This window comes from Triticum dicoccoides, chromosome 3B (genome assembly GCF_002162155.2).
Source record: "Triticum dicoccoides isolate Atlit2015 ecotype Zavitan chromosome 3B, WEW_v2.0, whole genome shotgun sequence".
NCBI classification, from domain to species: domain Eukaryota; kingdom Viridiplantae; phylum Streptophyta; class Magnoliopsida; order Poales; family Poaceae; genus Triticum; species Triticum dicoccoides.
Genome location: NC_041385.1, coordinates 127,147,205 through 127,161,759, shown reverse-complemented (window position 1 = coordinate 127,161,759; position 14,555 = coordinate 127,147,205).

The following is a 14,555-nucleotide window of genomic DNA, read 5'->3' as shown; positions in this document are numbered from 1 at the left end:
AAATCTCTTATGCATGCAAACAGGTTATTTACATGCAACATGAATGAGCAATAATGGAGTGGAAATAAAATGCCGCAGTCGGGCGTCTGTGCGACACCACGTAAAGGGCTTATAAGGTAAATAACTAACAAGCAATGCCACAGTCGGGCGTCTCAGCGACACCGCATAAAGGGATTATAAAGTAAATAAATAACAAGCAATGTCGCAGTCGGGCGTCTCAGCGACACCACATAAGGGGCTTATAGAGTAAATAAATAACAAGCAACGCCGCAGTCGGGCGTCTCAGCGACACCGCATAAAGGGCTTATAAAACAAATAATCACAATGAATATCCAGGGGGTAGAACCGTCCCAGGGATACTCAATAATTCAAAAAATAAAATGGGTTAGTCCATAATAATAATCAAAATTACCATAATCAGCACAAGTCATGATCCAAGTTTTGTTTTAACGGTTTCTCCTTCGAAGACCGACACTAAGACCGACACTTGACCCAACTCAGACTGTAGTCCTTAACCATGGACACGGCTACTCGAATAGGTTTAATCTCTGCAGAGGGTGTACTCTTTACCCACGAGTAACGGCTTCCTTTAGTCCATCGGGACTAATTCTGTCTACGGTCTTTTAAATGAAAACGCACCTGACTTGCACACACCAGCCTAACTTACCGGTGTCTGGAATCACCCACGACACTCGTTAAGAAAAACTCTAAGTGGGGAGGCTACAACCTCGATTAGCATGGGATCACAAAAATTATACCGCGCGCAAAACTGGGGAAGCTACCCCCTCGGCTACAACCGAAACACCCATGCCCCCTGACCGGATGAGTGGCTTTAATCCATGGCCATGGTACCCTCATCCCGGCCCCTCTGTACGGTGTGTGCTAGAAAGGGGTTGACAAATTACTGAACCGTACCCTACCTGTGGCAGGGACAAGTGGTAGCACGAAACAAGTGTGTGGATTACTGGAACAAGACTCGATCTACGGTCGACTCAGGAGGTTAATAATTTCCCTGTATGACATGTATAACAATTATATTTCAACCAACAGAATCACCGCTCATTACACCTTACTATGCCATACTGGACATAACCGTCCCGACGGAGACCGGCGACAAGCTCACGCCTACCCAAGGCAGAAGTTTTTCCCGGATTCCTTTCCGGCATGCATGTAAGGCACATGAGGATGATTACCATCTCAAGTATATTCATTTCCACCAGCAAGGAAATCACTAATATGCATTCATGCAAAGGATCGTATCACCACATAAAATAACGAGTTTTCCGAAAAAAGGTGGTCTTATAATCGTGTCAACCAACACATCAAAAATATTATACCAGGGTTCAGGATGCTTGCCTTCAAGTTGTGGGGAGGCAAGGTGCACTCCAAAGTTTTTGAAGGCTTTCTCCTATCTCCAAAAAAATCCTATTTAAAAGATTTTTGAATCAATATATAGTTTCAAAAACAGTACCAAAAAGTTGTCTGAATTTTTTTGAAATAAATCTTAAAATAAACTAGACAACATTGGGAGAGGTAGGAAAAAGAATCAATTCATTTGGAGTTATATTTAAAAAGTTATAGAGAGACAAAGTTTTGGTCAAAATCTGTTATTTAAAAAAAATAAAACAGAAAAAGACAACGATTCGAATATACGTACACGTCGAAGGCGTATTCCTACTTTACGCCTCCACTTATCCAGCGTGGACCGCGCGTGGTCACTGACAGTGGGCCCACCAGGCCCACTGGTCAGGTTTGACTAGTCCACCTTCCCTCCTCTTCCTCTGCCCGTGAGGGGGCGGGACTCCGGTGACGCTCGCCGGCGAACGGCGGCACCATTCGAGAAACAGAGGTCACCCGCGGGCTCAGGGGGTCGAGGCGGTCACTCCGGTGGTCGCTTTGGTCTCTGGGGTGGACGGAGCTGCCGGCGGCGAGCTCCGCAGCGGACGGTGGCCGTCGGGAAGAGTGAGTTTTCGCCCGCGGCGAGTCCCGATCAAAATTGAGTAGCGGGATGGACTCACGAGGGGGAGAGGGGGCTCCTGGTGAAGAGAGTGGAGAGGGGGAGGCCCTGGTGGTGCCGGAATGACCGGGACAGTGGCGGCGGATGTGGTTGCCGGAGATGGGGAAGAAGACCAACCCGGGTCGGTTGGCCACGGGGAAACGAGGGGTGATGATTTGAGGCTACCTGGGGAACGGGACGCGCTCGGGGGCCTCTTTTTATAGCACATCCAAGTTGGTTCGCGGCGGCCGTGGATAAGCTCGCAGGCGATCGTCTTTCTGTAGCATCCGGGGAACGTGGCGGCGATGAGCGCTAGGGAACACGCTTGTGGATGAGCTCGCGCTGCTCCAGGGGGCAGGTGGCGAGCGGGAGAGGCTCGGGCGGCGCCGACCAGAGCAGGGGCTGTCGGGCGGCTAGCTCCTGGCTTGTCGGAGACGTGGCGAGGGACTGCTTGGTGTGTTCTGGTGAGAGGGAGAGTGCGTGGCACGGTTCTGCAGTGTGGGCAAAACCAGGGGCGCGACGCGGCGGCTCAGGCACGACACGTGCAAAACGCGTGCTCTGCTCGTGCCCAGAGCACGCACGGAACATGCTCGACAAAATGCTAATGCATGCTATGGGGCTCTAAACCACAATAGGGTTAGCAGGGTGGAGTTGTAGGCTAGGGCAAAACCATGGGACATGCTGGTCTGGTCAGGGGGTCAGGTTCACAATGTAAACAAAAACTCATGCCCAATCTGTCCATGCTCTCAAGGTGTTTGACAAAATTCCACAGGCACCTAGGCATTTCTTGGAGTGGTCAAATCTTCTAGAGTGGGGTCTCTTTAGATGCAAGATAGAGTGGTGAGGTTAGTTTGTAAAAAGAACAAACTTGCTAGTGCAAGTTTTGCAAATCTTCAGATTTGGACAGAAAGAACAGGGCATGATTGCAGGAACTAGAATTGCTCCAATGAGTCCATCCTTTTGGACTTAAGGGTTTGGCAGGGTTGACTAGAAGCAGGAGGAAGCACAAGGTCACTAGAGCAAAAATAAATAGGCTTGCAGTAGAAAACTCTAGGCTGGACCAGAATGAAAAAGAGGTTGATACACTCAATTTTTCCAAATAACATCACTAGATTCTTGCATAAAGTTGGATGGCATGCTACCACTGACATCCCAAAATTTTGGTAGAAGTTTTAAAGAAATATTTAAATAGGTTGTAGTGCAAAACTGTCCACTGGACCAGATTTGAAAACTTGGTGTAGGACTCAAAATGTGGAATGAATGAAATATATTTTTGCATAAAAGTGATTTAGAAACATCACATGACATCTCCAAATTTTGGTGGGATTTTTGAATGAATTTATAAAAGGGTTGCAGTGCAAATGGGACCCTAAACTTATGAAAAACCAAATTAGAGAAATAAAGCTCAGGAAAAAATAATTATATAAATAATCCTACTGATAAAAGAATTGTTTTATTTGAGAGGGAAAAATAAGTCCAACAATGATTGAAAAGATTTCACTTGGGGTAAAACTCCATAATAATAAAGAAAAGAGTGGTTCTGAAATCATAAGGAAATACAGAAAATAAAAGTTTTAGTTTCTAGGCAAAATTTTAATTAATAAAACAAGGTTAAAATTTTGGGGTGTCACAACCGGCCTCACCGCGAGGGCTCTGCTTGAGCTCGAAGCGCTCGAAGACGGTGGAGAGGGAGTAGCCTGGGGGGGATGGCTCCTCAGCCATCTCCGTGAGCTCGGCAGGAAGGGCCGTGCAGAGCAAGGATCAGCCAAAGCAACGGGAGGATCAGGAGCTAGGAAAGGGGAAGGATTACTCATTAATGGCGAAATACTTCCTGCGCTTCAGTAGGAGGCAAGGGTAATCGTCACCCAAGGCCTCCCTTCTCTTCTGGAGAGCCTCGCAGTCCACGCGGAAGCGACCCAGGAGTTGTGCGCAGGGGTCAGCCTGCGACGAGGAAGAAGCGTCAAGGTGCCCAGCGTAAGGGGGCGTCATCCTGATGCACGCCGCCGGTCGCCTCACCAAGAAGGGTAGCTGGGGCCCCAGGGGCCTCAACCACGGGCGCCGCAGGCAGCGGCTCAACGCCTCCAGCCGTAGCAGTATGGGCCTCAGGAGCTGCCCCCTCAGGAGTGCCGCCTGGCGTCGTCACCCCGGCGGGGGCCCCCTCAGCCTCCAACGGCCCATGCCTCCCTGCTCCGCCACTCGAGGAAGGACCGCCGTGGGCGACTAGAAGGGCAGTCACCACCACTGGGTTCTCGCGAGGCCCCGTAAGGCTAGCGGGGCGCAGCCCCCATTCATCGAATCCGGGCATCTGATTCACAAAGTCGCCCCGGTTCGAGCAAAGGTACAGCAAAGCCCCCCCTTGCCGGACGCTGCCAGGAGAAGGGTCCCCCATCAAGACCAAGAGCACCTTCCTCAGTGCTTCGGGCGTCAGGTCCTCCTCCTGGAGCCTCATGCGATCTTCACGCCCGCTGAAGGCCCACATCCGGCGGGAGTGGCGCTGGAGAGGAGCAATGCGGCGTAGCAGGAACTCCTTCACCACCCTGGGCGCCGTCACGCCGAGCGCCCTCAAGAACGCGAAGCGACGCCAGACGAAGATGAGCCGGGGGCTCGTGAGCGTCTCCTGGCCCCAGCCTGATTTGGGGAAAGCGGGCGACGTTGGCTCCGAAAGCAGGGGGCTGGGCACCCCTCCATCCACGTACAGCCACCGCTCGCGGAACCCAGGCGCGGGCAAAGGAAGGCTGAATTTAATCCCTGAGGCCGCTGTTTCTGGTGCGGCAATGAAGCTCATGCACCCCGAGCATTGGGTGGGGTCGACAAGGCGCAGAGAGAAGAAGTGACGCAGGAAGGCAACCGAAGGAGGGATGCCCATCATTGCCTCACAGACAAAGGCGGAGATGGCAAGAAGAGTAATGGATTCAGGACCTAAATGCATCATATGGATCTGGTAATGGGAAAGCACGGCGTTGAAGAAATTGGAAAAGGGGGGAACCAATCCCGCCCACAGGGCGTCGGCAAAGTACCGTACCTAAGTGACTACTCTGTCGATGGAGAAATGGGACGCGGGCCAGGCCGTCATCCTCCCGCACTCATTGAAGATAGTAGCCAGAGCAGAGCTGACCTTGCCCAAGCCTTCTCAGTTGAGTATGATCGACCGATCGACGGCGAGTGAGGCGGAGGCACCGGGTTCTTCCCTTTTCCCTTCTTCGTTGGAGCCATGGCAATGGGTAGAGGGAGGATTCGAGATTGGATTGGAAGCAGAGACTGGAGCTCGAGAGGAGGAAGAGCAGGGGACGGTCGAGCAGCGAAAAGAGGAACGACTGTGTGCAACCACGGGTTCGCCTAGCTGGGCGCAAAATAAGGAGGCGTGGGGGAGAAGGGCCGCCCACGTCCAATCGACCGCCACGCGGCGCCCGAGCCCGCAGGCTGTTAGGGCCCGTGGCGCTTCGCACTTCCCCCTTCGCTTCTCTGCTCAGCCAAGTCCGGGCGCGCCTTGGGCCCGGGGGCTACTGTTGGCGTTCTGGGAATGGGGGTCCCCAGACTTGCCTGCCTGTGGCCTGTGGCGTGGCTCAAGGGGCGGCCCAGCACGGCCCATCTTCATTAGCACGAGCTCAAGACCCTCGCGAGGGGCCAAGCCTCGCGGGGTGGACGACAAGAAGCTTCCTCAGGCACGGCCTCGTCAGGCTGGCTCGCGAGGAGGCGGAGAGATCAAGGCGGGGTACCTCACGAGGTGCCCATGACGCAAGCCATGACGACCAAGGGCGCCAGGCGGGTGCCAGCCCACGCAGTGTCCTCCTTTCCTCTTTGGTGCAAAGGGAGCAAGCGCAGGCGAGAGCATCAAGCAAAGGCATCCGTTTCGGTGCAACAAGACCAAGACCGTCGCAACCGCAGGAAGGACGTCATTGTGGAGCCCAAGCCGGCGTCACCACCAGAGCCTTTGACAGGCGAGGACCAACTTTAGTCAGGATAAGTGTACTAGATGTTCCCCTTCAAAATGGCCAATTGTTGGCGCCCTTCCCGCTCAATATTTGGGAAGAGGCCCAGTGCCTTTGCCTATAAATAGGACTAGCCACCCACAAGGTAGGGGAGGAGGATCATCATCAGAAAACCAATAGGAAGAGCGACTGAACTCCCCTAGCAGTTCATCACACCAGCCAAGAACAGACCCTCGCGAGGCTTTCCTTCCTTGTATGGTTCATCATCAGCCTAAGAGGCAATCCACCACACCACAAACTAGAGTAGGGTATTACACCACAATGGTGGCCCGAACTAGTATAAACCCTGCGTCTCTTGTGTTGTTCCTTTCATAGCTTAGATCCTAGCGAGGCGGCGAGGTGCAGGTAGGTAGAGGGCGAGATCTCCGCGCGCACCCCAGTGTTCGAACCTAGAGGGTCTGCCGGAACCCGAAATCCGACATTCGTGGTCTGCGGGCTTGATATGGTCGGACCCCTTAAGGGGGGAAGCCATAAGAAAAAATACTTATTGGTCATGGTGGACAAGTTCACAAAATGGATAGAAGCCAAACCAGTTAAAACGGCTGAATCTGGACCAGTGATAGACTTCATATCAGGGGTCGTACACCGTTACAGTGTCCCCACAGCATCATCACTAACAATCGCTCAAATTTCACAGCTGATGAGGTGAAAACTTGGTTCGACAATATGGGCATTAAGCTCGATTATGCCTCTGTCTATCACCCCAAACAAACGGTCAAGTCGAACATGCAAACGGTCTTATCATGAGCGGCATCAAACCCAGATTAGTGCGATCCTTGAAGGAATCAGATACGCACTGGGTCGAGGAGCTCGACTCCGTACTATGGGGGCTATGGACCACGACAAATCGCACTACCGGATACACACCATTCTTTATGGTGTACGGCACAGAGGCGGTATTGCCCTGCGATATTATTCATGACTCACCTCGGTTGCGCATGTATGAAGAGAGAGAAGCCGAGCTCGATCGGCAGGAAAATCTAGATGCCCTGGAGGAGGAGCGCGATGTAGCAAAAGACCGTTCCGCATTCTATCAGCAGCATGCTCGAAGGTATCAAAGAAGAGAAGTGCGGGCCAAAACTTACAACATTGGCGAAGTCGTTCTACGCTTACTGGAGAAGAAAAAGGACAAGCTCAAGCCCAAGTGGGAGAGTCCCTTCATCATTGATAAAGTTCTCACCAGAGGAGCGTACCGCCTGCCTGATGCCTCGGATAATCGATTAGAGCCAACCCATGGAATGCGGCGAGACTCCAAAGATTCTACGCCTAAGCACCGGACTCTATGTTTGCCTCCTTACCTCCGCCCCTTTTTATATCATATCCTCTCTCTTTTTTCTCCTTTCTTTTATATAGATCTAGAAAGCTTAAAGTGTGACACGTTTACACAATTTCGCCGCGCTATGCGCGCTACTTATACCTGGGGGCTTCTTATACAGAATCTTAATATAACTAGTTTCCGGGCTTCATGCCCAGCGCATATATGTAACTTCTCCATATGTGCCCCTTTTTTTCACCATTATATGCATCGATATGACTTAAGTTTTGGCCAAGCTGGGTTGCCTGGCTCTTGTGTTTATGCCCTACGTTCCTGTTAATTCGGTTAGGGCCTAAGGGGAGCACCTCTGTGATTGTTACTGCCGTGTCAGCCGAATGTGTACCTCAGACTGGGTGAAGCCGAAAGCTAGCATTCTTAAGGGAATATTCGGTCGGTGAACAAAAGATGTTTTTTGTATATTATAACATAAATCCCCAGATGTTTTGTATCCTGCGTCTCTGTTCGCAGTTCGGACATGCACATTAATGCATGCGTACCCAGGGAAAGGAACCCTTAACGGAACTATTCTCTCTGGAAGATGTTTCTTACTATGCATATAATATAACATAACTAGTTGGGTACTTAACTGTTCAAGCACTTATGACCCCTACGCCTAGTTTCCACGCGTACCCCGGTTTTACATAACTGAGCGGTTATTCGGATACACTTCGGACTGTCGGGTCCGGAGGCTGAAGCGAAAAGGTCCGCCAAGACAAATAATTTACAATCCGGCTAGGGACTACATACGTCCACTAAAGTACGTAGTCACTTGGACTGGCTAAATTCTTCTTCTATACCATCCAACAGGCTGTCTAGCCTAGAATCCTGTTGGGAATACTTTGCGGCTAATTCTACTTGGTCAAATACTAGACTTACAGGGATTTCTTCCCATCTGGCCCTACAGGTCCGACCTCGGCCATATGGTTTGGGTCAGCCTTGGCGTATCGCATCTTCACCGTGGCCCAGGCTTCCCTTGCACCTTGTCGGCAGGATGATACCTTCCATAATCGGAAGCGCTGCCGTGCTCCCTTGAGCATCTCCACAAGCTCCCCCATGCCTCCTGGCAGGGAAGCGGATGGCCACAAGGCCTGGGCAATACCCTGCATCACCTACCGAACTCGTTTTTGTAGTTGTGAGAGATCTTGCAGTAGATCGCCTGCGGATCCGGGCATCTCCTCTTCAGGACGGCCTGTCAGCATACCTACAGACATAATTCTGTTAACACGTTTCTTCGCCAAACTGTCCTGCAATTCGTTTAAGCACTTACCATAAATGCCGCGTCGAAGCCTCCTATTCTCCTTCACGGAGTCATCAAGCTGGGCCCAAACATCTGCTAATTCGACACCCAGGCGGATATTGGCATCTTGGAGATCGTTTTTCTCCCGCCTAACCTGTGTAAGCACACGCTCACCAGCCTTTAGCTGTCTTAAAGCGTGCGGCTCATCCTCTCGTACGATCTCCGGATTCTCTTCGGGATTGTCTACGGAATCTATTGTTAGATTAGCAAAGCATGCCGAATATTAACTGGTGTACGTACTTACATTCTCTTTTGAGACAAATATTACCAGATGAGGCCTTCTGGGATTCCTCTATTTTGGCAACCGCGACCCTTAGCTGGGCCTTGCATTCCTCTAGCTCTTGAAATAAAAGGGTATTCTTCTCTACAAGAACCTATGCATACAGTGATGCTTAAATCAGTTGTGCAAATTGTTTCAAGTCTCAGGGGCTACTGATATACATACTTATCAAATTTACTTACCCGTATATCCTTTACATACTGGCCCATGGCTCTGGCGAGTCCGTCTTGAGAAGCTCGGATGTACGTGTCTCCTGAGATGAAGCCATTAAATGCCTCTTCAGAGAAACTATCGTTGTGGAGTACGACCCGTCGTCGCCGGTGATTCATGGCGCTCTCCACTTCAGAGTTCGTAGAGAAGATTCTATCTGCATCCTCTGTAGGAGGATAGTTCGGCGTTGTCCCCACATTAGCCTCCACCCTTGAGGCCGTTTCTGGAATCCGGCTGGCGGAGGCGTGGCCGGCAGGGTCTCTGGATATAGTCCGGCGACTACTCTTTCTGCCAGGACACAATGGACGCCGTTACATTTCAAAGACGATAATCACAGAGCAAGTTTTAAATTATACCTCTGCAATGGCGTCTCAACCCTAACCGCTTTCCTCTTAAGCCTGCCCGGCTTGGGTGCCCTTTGCTGATGAGCCCTCGTAGGCTCGGCACGGCGCTCTGGTAGCCGTTTCTGCAAAGCACAATATATGAGCATGGGGTAAGGCATAAGGAATGAATCCTATTCAGAAGTTAGGATTTCTGTTTTACTTACATTTGACACAGGGAGCAGACCAGGATAGTCGGCAATGATGGCCACCAAGGTGTCGTCACGTCTCGCCTGGTAAAATGTCCCGTCGATACACAAATATGTCCTGATCTTCTTCAAGTTCGAGGTCGAGGGCCCGGTCAGGGTCCTCTGGCTGTGGAGAGGGGCTGTGAATCTCCCTTATGACCTTTTCCAGTTCCTACTAGGAATTGGCAGGGTAAGTATTTATGATGAAGAATGCGGGAATGAATGGAGTTGAGTAAAGGATAGCATCTCACCCAGCTTGGGGGCTTGTACATAGAAAATCCGTCCCGTGGTTTAATACGGAGGAACTCCTCTTCTTCTCCCTTGTATAAGTCTATATTTTTGCGAGAGCATCGGCGGAGTCCGGACCTTTACGACCGCAACGGGTAGCATTGTCTTCTCTGTTGAAGTGCCACATGGGTTTCCCCCGATATTGAAGTGGCTGCACCCCCTGCATTATGCATACTGACATAACTTCGATTATTGTCAATCCTGATTTGGCCAGCGTTTTTATCCTGCCCATCAGGTAAAGGACTTCTCTATTATCTTCCTCCTGGGGGCTCCGGGGGCGCTAGCTTTGGCGTTTCTTCAGCGGAGCATTACTGAACTCAGGAAGGCCCGTCCGAATTGGGTCCGGAAGGGGAACGTCCTCCACATAAAACCACACCAAGGGCCAGTCTTTGGATGCCTTCTTTGGAGTGCCGGACAAGTATCCAGTCTCGGCGACACGCCATATTTTGGCTCCGCCCACTTGATATATTGATCCCTCTTGATTACGGGGGACGAGGCAGAATAGCCCCTTCCATAGCTCAAAATGAGCCTCGCAGCCCAGAAAAAGCTCGCAAAAGGCGACATAACCAGCGATGTGCAATACGGAGGCAGGGCTAAAATTATGCAGCTGGAGGCCATAGAACTCTAGGAGCCCGTGGAGGAATGGGTGGATTGGAAACCCGAGTCCCCTCAGCAAATAAGGGACAAGGCATACCCGCTCCCCCTGAGATGGGTTGGGAAAACTCTCTGCTTGCTCCCTGCCATTATAGGTGGCTAGTCCGGCTCGGACGGGGACCATGTATGCAGGTGGAAGAAACCACTGGGTCTGCAACTCTACTAATCGGCTATGGGGAATAGAACACTTCTCCCAATCACCTGGCTTAGTGCTACGGGAGCAAGAGGAGGAGCTGCGACGGCCGGCCATGATTGGATGGTTTCTTCTGGGCGCGCTCTGATGAGATGCTTGCTGAGGGATGGATGGTGTGATTTGGATCTGAGGATCCCCGTCCCTTTAAATAGATGATTTACTTACATAGTCAGGGTGGCAAATGTAAGAATGCCCCGACTTCTCGTATTCACTCGACACGTGGAGATAACCATTATTGAAGCACAGAAGCCGAGGAGTACAATGTTAATGGGAAGCCGGACACTACTCGCTACGACAGGTACTCTGGATTCAGAGAAGAACCCGCCTTGCAATGCCAAAGACAATTTTTGCACGAGGACTCATCGTCATTGAAGCCTGGTTCGAGGGCTACTGAGGGAGTCCGGGATTAGTGGGTCCTCGGACAGCCGGACTATATACTTTGGCCGAACTGTTGGAGTATGAAGATACAAGATTGAAGACTTCGTCCCGTGTCCGGATGGGACTCTCCTTGGCGTGGAAGGCAAGCTTGGAAATTCGGATATGTAGATATCCTTCTCTGTAACCGACTTTGTGCAACCCTAGCTCCCTCCAGTGTCTATATAAACCGGAGGGTTTAGTCCGTAGGACACGAACAATCATAATCATAGGCTAGATTCTAGGGTTAGCCTCTATGATCTCATGGTAGATCAACTCTTGTAATACTCATATCATCAATATCAATCAAGTAGGAAGTAGGGTATTACCTCCATTGAGAGGTCCCGAACCTGGGTAAACATCGTGTCCCCAGCCTCATGTTACCATTAGCCTTAGACGCACAGTTCGGGACCCCCTACCCGAGATTCGCCGGTTTTGACACCGACAGGGGACACGATGTTTACCCAGGTTCGGGCCCTCTTTATGGAGGTAATACCTTACTTCCTGCTTGATTGATCTTGATGATATGAGTATTACAAGAGTTGATCTACCATGATATTGTAGAGGCTAACTCTAGAAGCTAGCCTATGATTATGATTGATTGTCGTCCTACAAACTAAACCCTCCGGTTTATATAGGCACCGGAGGGGGCTAGGGTTACACAGAGTCAGTTACAGAGAAAGGAATCTACATATACGAATCGCCAAGCTTGCCTTCCAAGCAAAGGAGAGTCCCATCCGGACACGGGACGAAGTCTTCTATCTTGTATCTTTATAGCCAAACAGTCCGACACATGCATATAGTCTGGCTGTCCGAGGACCCCTTAATCTAGGACTCCCTCAGTCATTGACCACATTGACCATGCCGCACCGAGAGCACCAAGGTGGTGGACGACGGCGAGGCCTAGGAAGGGGACGACACGGAGCCGGGGAAGACGCGGCAGTTGATTGTTGGGGAATGCAGTAATTTCAAAAATATTCCTACGATCACGCAAGATCTATCTAGGTGATGCATATCAACGAGGGGAGTGTGTGTCCACGTACCCTCAGAGACCGAAAGCGGAAGCGTTAAGTAACGTGGTTGATGTAGTCGAGCTTCTTCATGATTCAACCGATCAAGTACCGAACGCACGACAACTCCGCGATCTACACATGTTCAGCTCAGTGTCGTCCCTCGAACTCTAGATCCAGCTGAGGCCGAGGGAGAGTTCCCTCAACACGACAGCGTGGTGACGGGGATGATGAAGTTACTGACATAGGGCTTCGCCTAAGCACTATGACTATATGACCGAGGTGGAAAACTATGGAGGGGGGCACCGCACACGGCTAAAGATTAACTTTTGTGTCTATGGGGTGCCCCCTTTCCCCATATATAAAGGAGGGAGGGAGGAGGAGGCCGGCAAAGGGTGGCACACCCAAGGGGGGAGTCCTACTCCAAGTAGGAATTGCCCCCCCCCCCCTCTTTCCTATTCCCACAAGGAGAAGGGGGGAAGGAGGAGGAGGAGGAGAGAAGGAAGGAGGGGGGCGCCGCCCCCTCCACTTGTCCAATTCCGACTAGGGAAAGGGGGGCGCACACCACCTCTTGGCCGACCCTCTGTCTTCTCCACTAAGGCCCATGAGGCCCAATAGCTTCCCGGGGGGAGGGGGTGTGGTAACCCCCGGTACTCCGGTTTTATCCGAAACTTTCACGGAACACTTCCAGTGTCCGAACATACACGTCCAATATATCAATCTTTATGTCTGACCATTTCAAGACTCCTCGTCATGTCGTGATCACATCCGGAACTCCGGGCAACCTTTGGTACATCAAATCAAATAAACTCATAATACAAATCGTCATCGAACATTAAGCGTGCGGACCCTACGGGTTCGAGAACTATGTAGACATGACCAAGACACGTCTCCGGTCAATAACCAATAGTGGAACCTGGATCCTCATATTGGTTCCTACATATTCTATGAAGATCTTTATCGGTCAAACCGCATAACAACATACGTTGTTCCCTTTGTCATCGGTATGTTACTTGCCCGAGATTCGATCATCGATATGATCATACCTAGTTCAATCTCTTTACATGCAAGTCTATTTACTCGTTCTGTAATACTTCATCCCGCAACTAACTCATTATTACAATGCTTGCAAGGCTTATAGTGATGAGCATCACTAAGAGGGCCCAGAGATACCTCTCCGAAACACGGAGTGACAAATCCTAATATCGATCTATGTCAACCCAACAAACACCTTTAGAGACACCTGTAGAGCACCTTTATAATCACCCTTTTACGTTGTGACGTTTGGTAGCACACAAAGTGTTCCTCCGGTATTCGGGAGTTTCATAATCTCATAGTCTGAGTAACTTTTATAAGTCATGAAGAAAGTAGTAGCAATGAAACTGTAACGATCATAATGCTAAGCTAACGGATGGGTCATGTCCATGACATCATTCTCCTAATGATGTGATCCCATTCATCAAATGACAACACATGTCTATGGTTAGGAAACATAACCATCTTTGATTAACAAGCTAGTCTAGTAGAGGCATACTACGGACAATATGTTTTGTCTATGTATTCACACATGTACTAAGTTTCCGGTTAATACAATTCTAGCATGAATAATAAACATTTATCATGAAATAAGGAAATAAATAATAACTTTATTATTTCCTCTAGGGCATATTTCCTTCAGTCTCCCACTTGCACTAGCGTCAAAAATCTAGATTACATAGTAATGATTCTAACACACATGGAGCTTTGGTGTTGATCATGTTTTGCTCGTGGAAGAGGCTTAGTCAACGGGTCTACAAAATTCAGATTTGTATGTATCTTGCAAATCTTTATGTCCCCCTCTGATACTTGATGACGAATGGAATTGAAGCGTCTCTTGATGTGCTTGGTTCTCTTGTGAAATCTGGATTACTTTGCCAAGGCAATTGCACCAGTATTGTCACAAAAGATTTTCATTGCAGCCGATGCACTAGGTATGACACCTAGATCGGATATCAACTCCTTCATCCAAACTCCTTCATTTGCTGCTTCCAAAGCAGCAACGTACTCCACTTCACACGTAGATCCCGCTAGGATGCTCTGCTTGGAACTGCACCAACTGAAAGCTCCTCCATTCAATAAAAATACGTATCCGATTTGTGACTTAGAGTCATCCGGATTAGTGTCAAAGCTTGCATCGGCGTAACCATTTACGACGAGCTCTTTTTCACCTCCATAAAGGAGAAACATATCCTTAGTCCTTTTCAGGTATTTCAGGATGTTCTTGACCGCTGTCCAGTGTTCCACTCCGGGATTACTTTGGTACCTCCCTACTATGCTTATAGCAAGGCACACATCAGGTCTG